The sequence below is a fragment of the Nannospalax galili genome, unplaced genomic scaffold (genome assembly GCF_000622305.1).
Source record: "Nannospalax galili isolate Female #2095 unplaced genomic scaffold, S.galili_v1.0 scaffold56, whole genome shotgun sequence".
In the NCBI taxonomy this organism is placed as follows: Eukaryota; Metazoa; Chordata; class Mammalia; order Rodentia; family Spalacidae; genus Nannospalax; species Nannospalax galili.
In genome coordinates this window covers 851,214-860,612 of record NW_008340065.1, presented here as the reverse complement: position 1 = coordinate 860,612, position 9,399 = coordinate 851,214, and the positions used below count along the sequence as shown (strand labels likewise).

The window sequence follows — 9,399 nt, the reverse complement described above, 5'->3', positions numbered from 1 at the left end:
CACACACACACACACACACACACACAGAGAGAGAGAGAGAGAGAGAGGCTCCTGTGCCCTCTATCTGGAGAAGGAACAAATCTAAATGTGTATAATAAGGACAGGGTTAATATCTGTTTTATTTTATGACAAAAGTAATCTCACGTTATCTCTGGTTGAACTGGATCATTTGCATAAAGGCTTAATGAGACTTATGTTGTGAACATTTTCTAAAATTTCACTCTTCTAAAGGTATGGTTCAAAGGGAAAAGACATACCTATTTTATTAAGCAAGAAAATTGCTCCAGGAATCTAGGATAAAATATTTTCCTTGTAATTTTAATTCACTTAAAATTGTGATTTTACTGATTTACTTCTTTAGTTCATTCTTTTAAGCTCAAGAATGGATAGCCAAGTGTATAGCATTTATAGGCTTCATTTGGAAAATGGACATTATTTACCTTAAAAGTGATTGAGAATGTGAATCTGGGATTCTGTTAAGATCATAGCTAACAAAGGCACAGAATAAAAAGGAACTGGTATCTGATAAGCCAATGACAGATATTGAGTGGATAGACACACGAATAGATTAATGAATAGATAGAAAAACAGATAGATGGATAATACAGATGAATGAATTAATAGAGACACAAATGAATAGACAAGTAGATGACAGATAATAGGAAGATATTCATAGATCAATACATGGTTAGAAAATGGATAGCGTGATGCACATAGATGAATAGATGACTGGGAAGCAGAATAAAGAGTTGATATCTAAATGAATATAGCTAGATGGATGGACAGAGAGGCGCTAGAGGTTGATGAATGTAAGGGTAAATCTGGAATGAAATCACAGATAGATGCAAAGGTACCACAATATCATAATTGTGCCTGGCTGGAATGGAAAGATATACAGATAAATAAAAGAAATAATAAATAAATAAATCTCTTCATGGATATTTAAAAAAATAGTTGGACTGTTTTGGAACTATATAGACTGTAAGTAGGACAGGCATCTCTAAGAGTTCTGAACTTTCACAATAAATACTCCAATGATAAGAAAAAAAATACACGGATGTGCTATGATTAGGTTACTCCTGAATCTCCCATAATGCACCCACTGTTCTGGTCCATTTGACCTCTCTGACATCTGCTTGAACAATGTGCAGATACAGAGACGGAAGATGAAGTCTGCTTTCTTTGCACCCTTGGTGCATTCTTGATAACAGACAAAAACCATTCCTTTTGGCCCCTTCTTTAATTCTGATATTCCCATGCACCTTCAGGGGGAGACCTACTCAGGAAGGCCTGGTGCTGTAATTAATCCATGTCACAGGAGGACGTGGTATAGGCAGAATTTATGAGTGGGTTTGAGCTGCTGTGATGTGTAGGAAACCTCAGCCCGTGTGATATAAATGCCTCTGCTAATTGGATTGCCAGAGCTAATCAGAAGCCAGGAAGGGAATTAAAAAAAAAAAAAAAAAAAAGCACTGTTTGCTGCTGTGCTGCTGCTGCTGATAAAGCGGACAGCTCCTTTCAGGACAGAAGGTGCTGGAATTGAATCCTCAGGCAGAGGTTTTACTCCAGAAAGCTTTCTCAAAGGTGACACATCCCTCTGTCACCAGGACAGGAGGAGGTAGATATGACCATGGGAGAAAGGACAGAGATTTTTTTCAAAGAGTTTATTTATTTATTTTTTACTACCAAACTGCAAAAAGAGATGAAAGGCACGGAGGCCACTGTGGGAAAGTGCCCACAGTCTAGGAGCAGGGAGCGCTGGAAGGTTTCCGTAAAGGGAGCTTCTGTTTCCAGGAACATCTGTTTTCAGGACAGGTGAGCATGCCCAACTCCGTTTTGGGGCATGGCTTCAGGAGTGAGCAGCTATGTCTCGGTGGCCAAGAGGAGCACACAGGACAAAGCCACAGCTAGCTCGTCATTTAGTGTATCATGCTTATGTGCCCACTTTTCTGAAGATGAGAGACCAGGCCTGTGGGGCAGGTGCATTTCAGAGAGCCGAAGGGCTGGGGTTGTGAAGAAGGTTAGGAAAAAGCCCAGATGTGAAACCCCTCACTTTGGGGAAAACCATGGGAGCTGCGTGGCAACTCCCCATCTGTCCTCTGTCTTTCTGTGCTTTGGATGAGGGTGGAGATAAAGCAAGTATCTGCTCACTGTCCTGAAGACCTTTCCCCTCCAAGGACCAATGGTTCGTTCCAGCAGAAAGCACGAGAGGTGTCTAAGGAAACCCTGACTCCACCTTGCTGGCTTAAGCCTCCGCCATTCTCTGCAGAAGAAAAATTGGTTCTTAATATTTGGTGTCACCAATCTGAGTGCCCTGTGGTTCTCATCAAATCCTACCCCCCCCATTCTTTCCCCTCTGCTATTACCACTCTTTTGCTGGTATTTCTTTGGCAACCCTCTCTCTACGCCCCAAAGCCCTGCCTCAGAGGTAAATCCTTAGCCTCGATGAGTAGGCAGCAAGCCCCTCTTGCACACAACAAAGAGTCTATTTTTCCCCCCTCTATCTTTTGGGCGACACGATAAAAAATAACCCTGTATTTATGCAAATTGCAAAGTAGCGTGTGATAATGAAAACAAAACAGTGCTGGCCCGCAGCCAAGACATGGCGCTGACGGGGGCTCCCGACCATTTGGCTCTTGATTCTTCAGGGAAAGCAGCTGTAGAGAAATGAGAATTCAGAACACCCTCCTCACACGCGCACATCCTCATCGGCACGCATTCCGGTACCCGTCACCTCGGAGCTGGCCAAACTTGGGGATCCAAAAAGCGGTTCTGCTTCCTAGCGCCGTTGAGCACTGCAGCGTCGTCCCCCACGAACCTCCCTGCCCCCTGCTCCTGATTCCCTTTCAGGAATTTACAAACATTTTTCCCCAGATCAATATCCGTATTGATTATTCATTGTGAGTGAGTCGTGTGTCTTTGGTGATCCAGCTTGCAGAGGGTAACAGCTAAAGGCTGCTGCAGGGGGTGGGGTGGGGGGGATAACAGAAGGCGAGAAGGACCCAGCTCTCCCCTGTGGTCTGTCGCAGTACAGAAAGGAAGAAGACCCGAGAAGAATGCTCCAGGATGTAAGGATGGACGAGGATGGGAGAGAAAGAGCGAGCAACAGCAAGAAAGAGCAAAGCGAAGACTGGACATCTGGTCTTAGGAGTCTCCAAGGCGTGGAAGAACGCACCATCATCTTGGGTCTGCTGTCAGGTGCAAAATGCTGTGGACTGCTCTGCTCTGGGAATGAAAAGTGACTCACAGTTTTGATGTCTCCTACGTAAGAGCTTTGGGGGGGATTCCTTGGCTTGCTGACAGACAAGGAAGGACGCAGCAGCAGTGAGGTAAAAAACCACCATTCCTTTCCAAGTGCCTTGCCGAGGATATGTGCTTGATCGGTTTGCCTTGAACAGCTTGCCGCTCTAATGGCAGGAGGGGGAATAATTAAAAAGGCCAGCATCACTTACTAAGTGAGTAAACACAAAGCCTTTCCAAACGTGCTCTCCAGTTAATGAGAAGCTGTGATTTCTTATACTTCAAGGCAAAACAAGACAGGGATGGGGGCTCAGCGGAGTGTGTGTCTGCGTGTGGACATGGATACAGGGGTGGGCGGTGGTCGTTGGTGGTGGAGATAAATCGACTAATTGTTGGTGATGTTTAAAAAAGGGATTACTGGAAAAGACGGTGGGATGATGACAGGAAGACATCTTGGATCAGAGCCAAAAAAATAAAAAAAAAAAAAAATCGAGGCAAATCAAGTCTGTGGCTCAGAGGAAACACCATGGCTCCTCCGGTGGGAAGCTCCAATGGGAACTGGCCAGAATTCCTCAACGGAGTATGGGAATATTGTGTGGGGACAAGAAGACAGGACTGGGGACTACCACAGTGTCTAGAGGAAAGAGTCATAGCATGCCAGCTTACACAGTTAATGGCACACATGAAGTAAAAACTCCTAACTCAAACCCAACCCAAAGCAAAACAGTCAAAACCAACCCATCCTTTTCTTTGCATTGGAGCCATCCTGCCCACTTAAAATTGCTCCAGTCTACTAAAAGCAACCCCTAAGCATGCCGTCTGCTGCTCCTGCTGTTTGTCTCCAGGAAGCTGCTGAACAGGACAAAAGTGGGAAGAGAAGGTTGGGGAGACTCACTTTTCCATTGGCTGGGCTTCTGGCCAATGTGCCAGGTGATCATCTTTTGCCTTGTGGACTATCATATGGGAAGCTGGTTTGGGGATCCCTCTTCTGTTATCACCCAGCTGTGGCTTGGTGAGTCCCAAACCAGCCATGAATAGGACCCTTAATACAGTGTTCTAAACACACATTGACAGAGTGAGACCCTAAGGAATAAAAGCAGCTGGATTTTCCTGTTTCTGGGTATGCAGTTGACTCAGCTCTATGGTTCTCTTTTCCATTAGTGGAAGTGGGGTTTACAAAAAATTCTGGGTCTGCAAGTTCAAAACAGACAAAAATCTCCTGGAATGGGCTTTTTGACTTTCATGTTACTCCTTTAATTTGTGCTTCCCAATGCATACCAAGTTTCTCTGAGCAGGAGAGATACCTCCTTCAGAAGCGAGTCTTAAAGACCCAAAGGATATGGACTAAATCCAGCTATGGGTGACTCCGGGGAGCACACTGCATGCCTTCAGAGATCACAGAGACTTGTGCCTGTGCTGTTTGTGAGTGCATGCATTGGCATCATGTTCAGTGTGTGCTTGCATGTGTGTGGCTCAGTGTCTGTGTATATCTCAGAGAGGGAGGGAAAGAGTGAGGGTTGGTCGGTGCAGATTGAATGGGTATTTATGTAATCCATGCACAGCATGTTTTATGCTGTGAGGCAGACTGCCACCCATCTCTGGACTCTGCGGCTTTGGAGGGCCTGTAAAGACCTGATCTGAATGTTAAATGCATGAGACAAAATTAGCATACTAACCAAGGATGTCAACCCCTCCTTGCAATCAGTAAATGGCCGTCCCCTTTCTCTAAAGCCGGTAAAACCATGCGCGTCAGCCACTTAACTACGTCCTCTGCCAGATCCTTTTTTGTTTGTTGTTTTGTTTTTGTTTTTTTGATGAAAGAGTGGAAATTCATTAATAAGGAGGGAAGGAAGGACTTCAAGGGGCTGTAATGAAAACAAATGATCCTCTTTAAACCTCATGAGGGCCACAGCCAGGGGGTGGGGCTTTGCTTTCTGCTCTGTGGCTGGAGAATAGGAAATTCCACAGACAACAGACCACTTGACGAAAACCAAAGAATGCATGGCTTGGGAACAGTTCTTCTATGTGGCACAGACCAGCCTCGATTAGCTTGTCTGTGTTAATAAACTTACAGTGACCTTTATCTTGATAGCTGTAAATGATGTGTGGTCTACCAGATGTCTTTCCATTTGCTATTCAGGCATAGGTTATCAAAGTTTCTTGACCTTGTAAGGATAGGAAGAATATTCTGGAATCTTTTGAGCAATTACTTCTTCTGTGTGTGTGCGTGTGTGTGTGTGTGTGTGTGTGTGTGTGTGTGTGTGTGTGTGTGTGTGTGTGAGAGAGAGAGAGAGAGAGAGAGAGAGAGAGAGAGAGAGTCTCAGAGAATCTCATTCTGTAGCCTGCCTGGAACTCATGGTAATTCTTCTGCCTTAATGTCCAACTATTGGGATTACAGGCATGAGCCTCCACAGCTGGCTTGCCTTCTCTCTCTCTCTCTCTCTCTCTCTCTCTCTCTCTCTCTCTGTGAGATAGGGTGACATGTAGCTTAGGCTGGCCTCAAAGTTTCTAAGTAGACAAGGATGCCCATGAACTTCTGATCCTCCTGCCTGTACCAACCTAGTGTTGGCATTACATGTGTGCCCCAACAATTTTATGCAGTGCTGGGAATCAAACCTAGGGCTTTGCGCATGCTAGGAAAGCACCCTGCCAACTGAGCCACACCGCAGTCTCTTGCCTCTACTTTTGAAGTAATACAAATCTTCCTTTTGGGCTATGCCCTGGGTCTTAGTAGAAACAGTAGTTGCTTTTAGTTTAATCTCTGGCATACGATGACGTGACAAAGATTAAAGATTTGACGTCTGATTTTGGAGAGTTCTGAATACTGGTTAAGAGCTGAGAGTCAGCCAATCTAACCCATTAGGCTGGTAAAAGTATATATTTTTCTTTTCTCGCCTCCCCTCCCCTCCCCTCCTCTTCTCTCCCTTCCTCTTTTATTCCCTCTACTTTGTCCTCCTCTTCCTCCTTCTCTTGCAGTACTGGAAACTGAAACCTGGGCCTTGAACACACTTGACAAGAACTCTACCATTGAGTTATATCTAAAAACTTCTTTTAAATTTGAGAGGGTCTTACCAAGTTACTCAAAATGCATTGACTTGGCTTTGAACTTGGGATCCTCCTGCCTCAGCCTCGGGAGTAGCTGGGATTACAGGTTTGTGCCACCAGGCCTGGTACCTTTGTTCTTTGTTTTGATCACTCTATCCTTATCCTTGGAAACAAACTTCTTTTCCATTGTTCTTTACTTGTTTGGTTTTCAACTGGGGTTATATACTCTGAAGGATCAGGAGCTCATTTTGAATACATATTGTGGAGAAGTCAGCAGAGCCTCTCAGCCTGGATCACCTGGTATTTAGAGTAATAAAAGTCCTGCCTCATTGCTTGACCTTCCAGTGTTCTAACAGGTGCTAGACTTTGTGTGTTTAAATAGACAGTGTAGGGCTGGAGAGATGGTTCAGTGGTTAAGAGCACCGGCTGCTTTTGTAGAGGACCCGATTTGATTCCAGGCACCCACATGGTAGCTAACAACCGTCTGTAACTCCAGTTCCAGGGAATCCTGTGTCATCTTCTGATCTCCACAGGCATTGCACATGGGTGCACTTACATACATGCAGGCAATACACTTATATACATAAAATAAAAATAAACAAAATTAAAATAATAACTATTAATTTAAACTATTTTTTTTTTACTGTATTGGAAATTGACCCCAGAGACTGAAACATGTTGGGCAAGCATTTTACTATCATTCAGACACACTCACAGTCCCCAAACACACCAATTAAAAAACTATCTGTCGATTAAATAACATATTGTCAATGAAAGTTTTACAGTCGTTGTAGTTAAAATACCCTCCATAGGTGATTTTATTTTTTTAGAAATTAAAAGTACATTAACCATAACATACAAATATCATAGAAGTATGTTCTATTGAGCTAGCAGGAAAAGACTAACTAGAAACAATAAAGAGAAGGGACATGGACAAACATAACCTGCTCCCTCTGGGGCACTGCCAGCCTGGGTGATGCCAGCTTTGTCTAAGGTAGTGAGTGACCTTCGCAAATATTTGTTTCTAAAGGTCATAACTTGGAAGATTAAATATCTAGAAAGAAATGTGTTTGCCAATTTTTTTTTCTCATTTTTCTGAGGCAGGAGCTCATCATGTAGTCCAGGATGGCCTTGAACTTGAGATCTTGTCTCAGCTTTCCAAGGACTAGGACTGTAGGTACATATCACCACACTTCGCTTCTCCCAGTGTAAAGCTAAGTTTAAAAATTATTTGTGATTATGGTTACTTTAATTTTTCCTCTTTTTAAAAATTTTAATTTTCCATGTGGTATATGTATATATAGTATATATATATTTGTGTGTTCATGTGTTTATGCATGTGTGCAAGTGGGTACATGTGCATTTGTCTGTGTGTGCATATGTGTGTATATGGAGGCCAGAGGTTAATGTTGGGAACCTTCCTCTTTATCCTGTTTTATTTTTGTCTTTTTTGGGACAAGGTCTCCCTGTAGCCCCAGCTGTCCTGGAACTCACTATGTAACCAGGCTGGCCTTGAACTCACAGAGATCTGTCTCCCTCTGCCTCCCGAGTGCTGGAATTAAAGGCATGAAACAGTCTCTCATTGAACCTGGAGTTCACCGATTGGCTGGACTGGCTGGCCAGCAAGCCCCAGGGATCTATCTGCCCATCTCTACTTTGCCCAGAGATAGGGTTGCAGACAGATGTCACTGCACCCGATTTTTAAGTAAGTCCTAGAGGTCCTGAACCTGGGTCCTTATGTTTGTATGGCAAGTACTTTACCAAATGAACCATTTCCTCAACCCCAACATTTTATTTCCTGATTGAAAAACAAAGCCAAACAAAACAACAATAGAAAACAGTACCTCATGTCTGCAAATTTTCTCTCCCCAGTAGTTAGGGAGAACATAAATACTGAGATAGAAATCCCCAGAAGAGAGAAATCCTGCCTGTAGTTTGGAAGAAAGTTTTTCCCTGGTGCCTGAAATAGCTTCAACAGAAAAAGGCTCCTTAGCAAATGGCAACGGGCAGTGAGAAGGCCTCTGTTCTCACACGGCGGCATCTCACAATCTTACGAGGCTTTTCCAATTTCCAAAGTGCTCTTCACACATTTCATCCTGTTTCATTCTCACTACAGCCAGTGATACAGGCGAGCTATATAGTGTGTGGCTCGTTTTCCAGATGAGAATACTAGGTTCTGAGAGAGGACTTGCCCAAAGTGAAGAGCCACAGAGAAACAATCACAGGGCATCAGGGTCTTAATCTGATGACATTATTATTATCCATCAAGGATACCCTCTTTTGAACTCCTGACCCAAAGCATCCCAGAATCTTGGTTCTCTCTCATACCTCACCTCTTCACCACGAGGTCTCTATCATGTTGCCTGTGTGATTTCTATTATGCACAATTCGAGAATGTTCCCTGTGTCCTGTTTGCTATTAAGAACCAAAGCTAGTTTATGCCTGGCTACAACACAACTGCTCCTGAGCCTTTCATTCTTCCTTCCTTTGAAAGTCAAGTTTATACACAAGCTGATCTATATTTGCTGTTTTGGTGACGGGGCAGGTGCTGGGGAATGAGCCTAAGGCCTCATGTATGCGAGGCAATTGCTCTACCACTGAGCTACAGTCCTAGCCCCCTTTTTATATATTTTATTTTTAAAAGCTTTTACATTTATTTATTTATTTGTGTGTGTGTGTATGTTTGCATGTGCTCACATGTATGTGCCATAGTGCATGTGAGGAGGTCAGATGACAACTTGCAGGTGTTGGCTCTCTAATTCCACCATGTGTACTCAGGTTTTAGGCAAGCTCCTTTACCCACTGAGCCATCATGCTGTCTTCTTTACATTTTGTTTTGAGGCAGAGTCTTGTTAAGTTACCTAGGTTGGCCTTGAACTCATTTCAAGGGGGACCTTGAATTTAGGATCTTCCTGCCTCTGCCTTCTGAGGAGCTGGGATTACAGGCCTGTGCCACAGGGCCCTGCCTAACAAACATTCACATCTTCAGTTCCACTTGAATCTCTATCCAAAGAAAGCTGCTTCCATTTGGCCCCCATGAACACTGCTTCTGATCACAATTAGATTGTGCTTTCCTCCTTGTATTGCTGAATTCTGCCCACTAATCCCTCCTCC

The 9,399-nt window shown here is 43.7% G+C and overlaps 1 long non-coding RNA gene across 1 annotated transcript; it reads left to right on the top strand.

Annotated features, from left to right (window-relative positions):
* Nucleotides 1-2,975: 2,975 nt before the first annotated feature.
* LOC103735610 lies at nt 2,976-3,713 on the top strand. Its single transcript, XR_607339.1, has 2 exons — nt 2,976-3,329; nt 3,652-3,713. It is a non-coding gene; the product is annotated as an uncharacterized LOC103735610 (long non-coding RNA).
* The last annotated feature ends 5,686 nt before the right edge of the window (nt 3,714-9,399 follow it).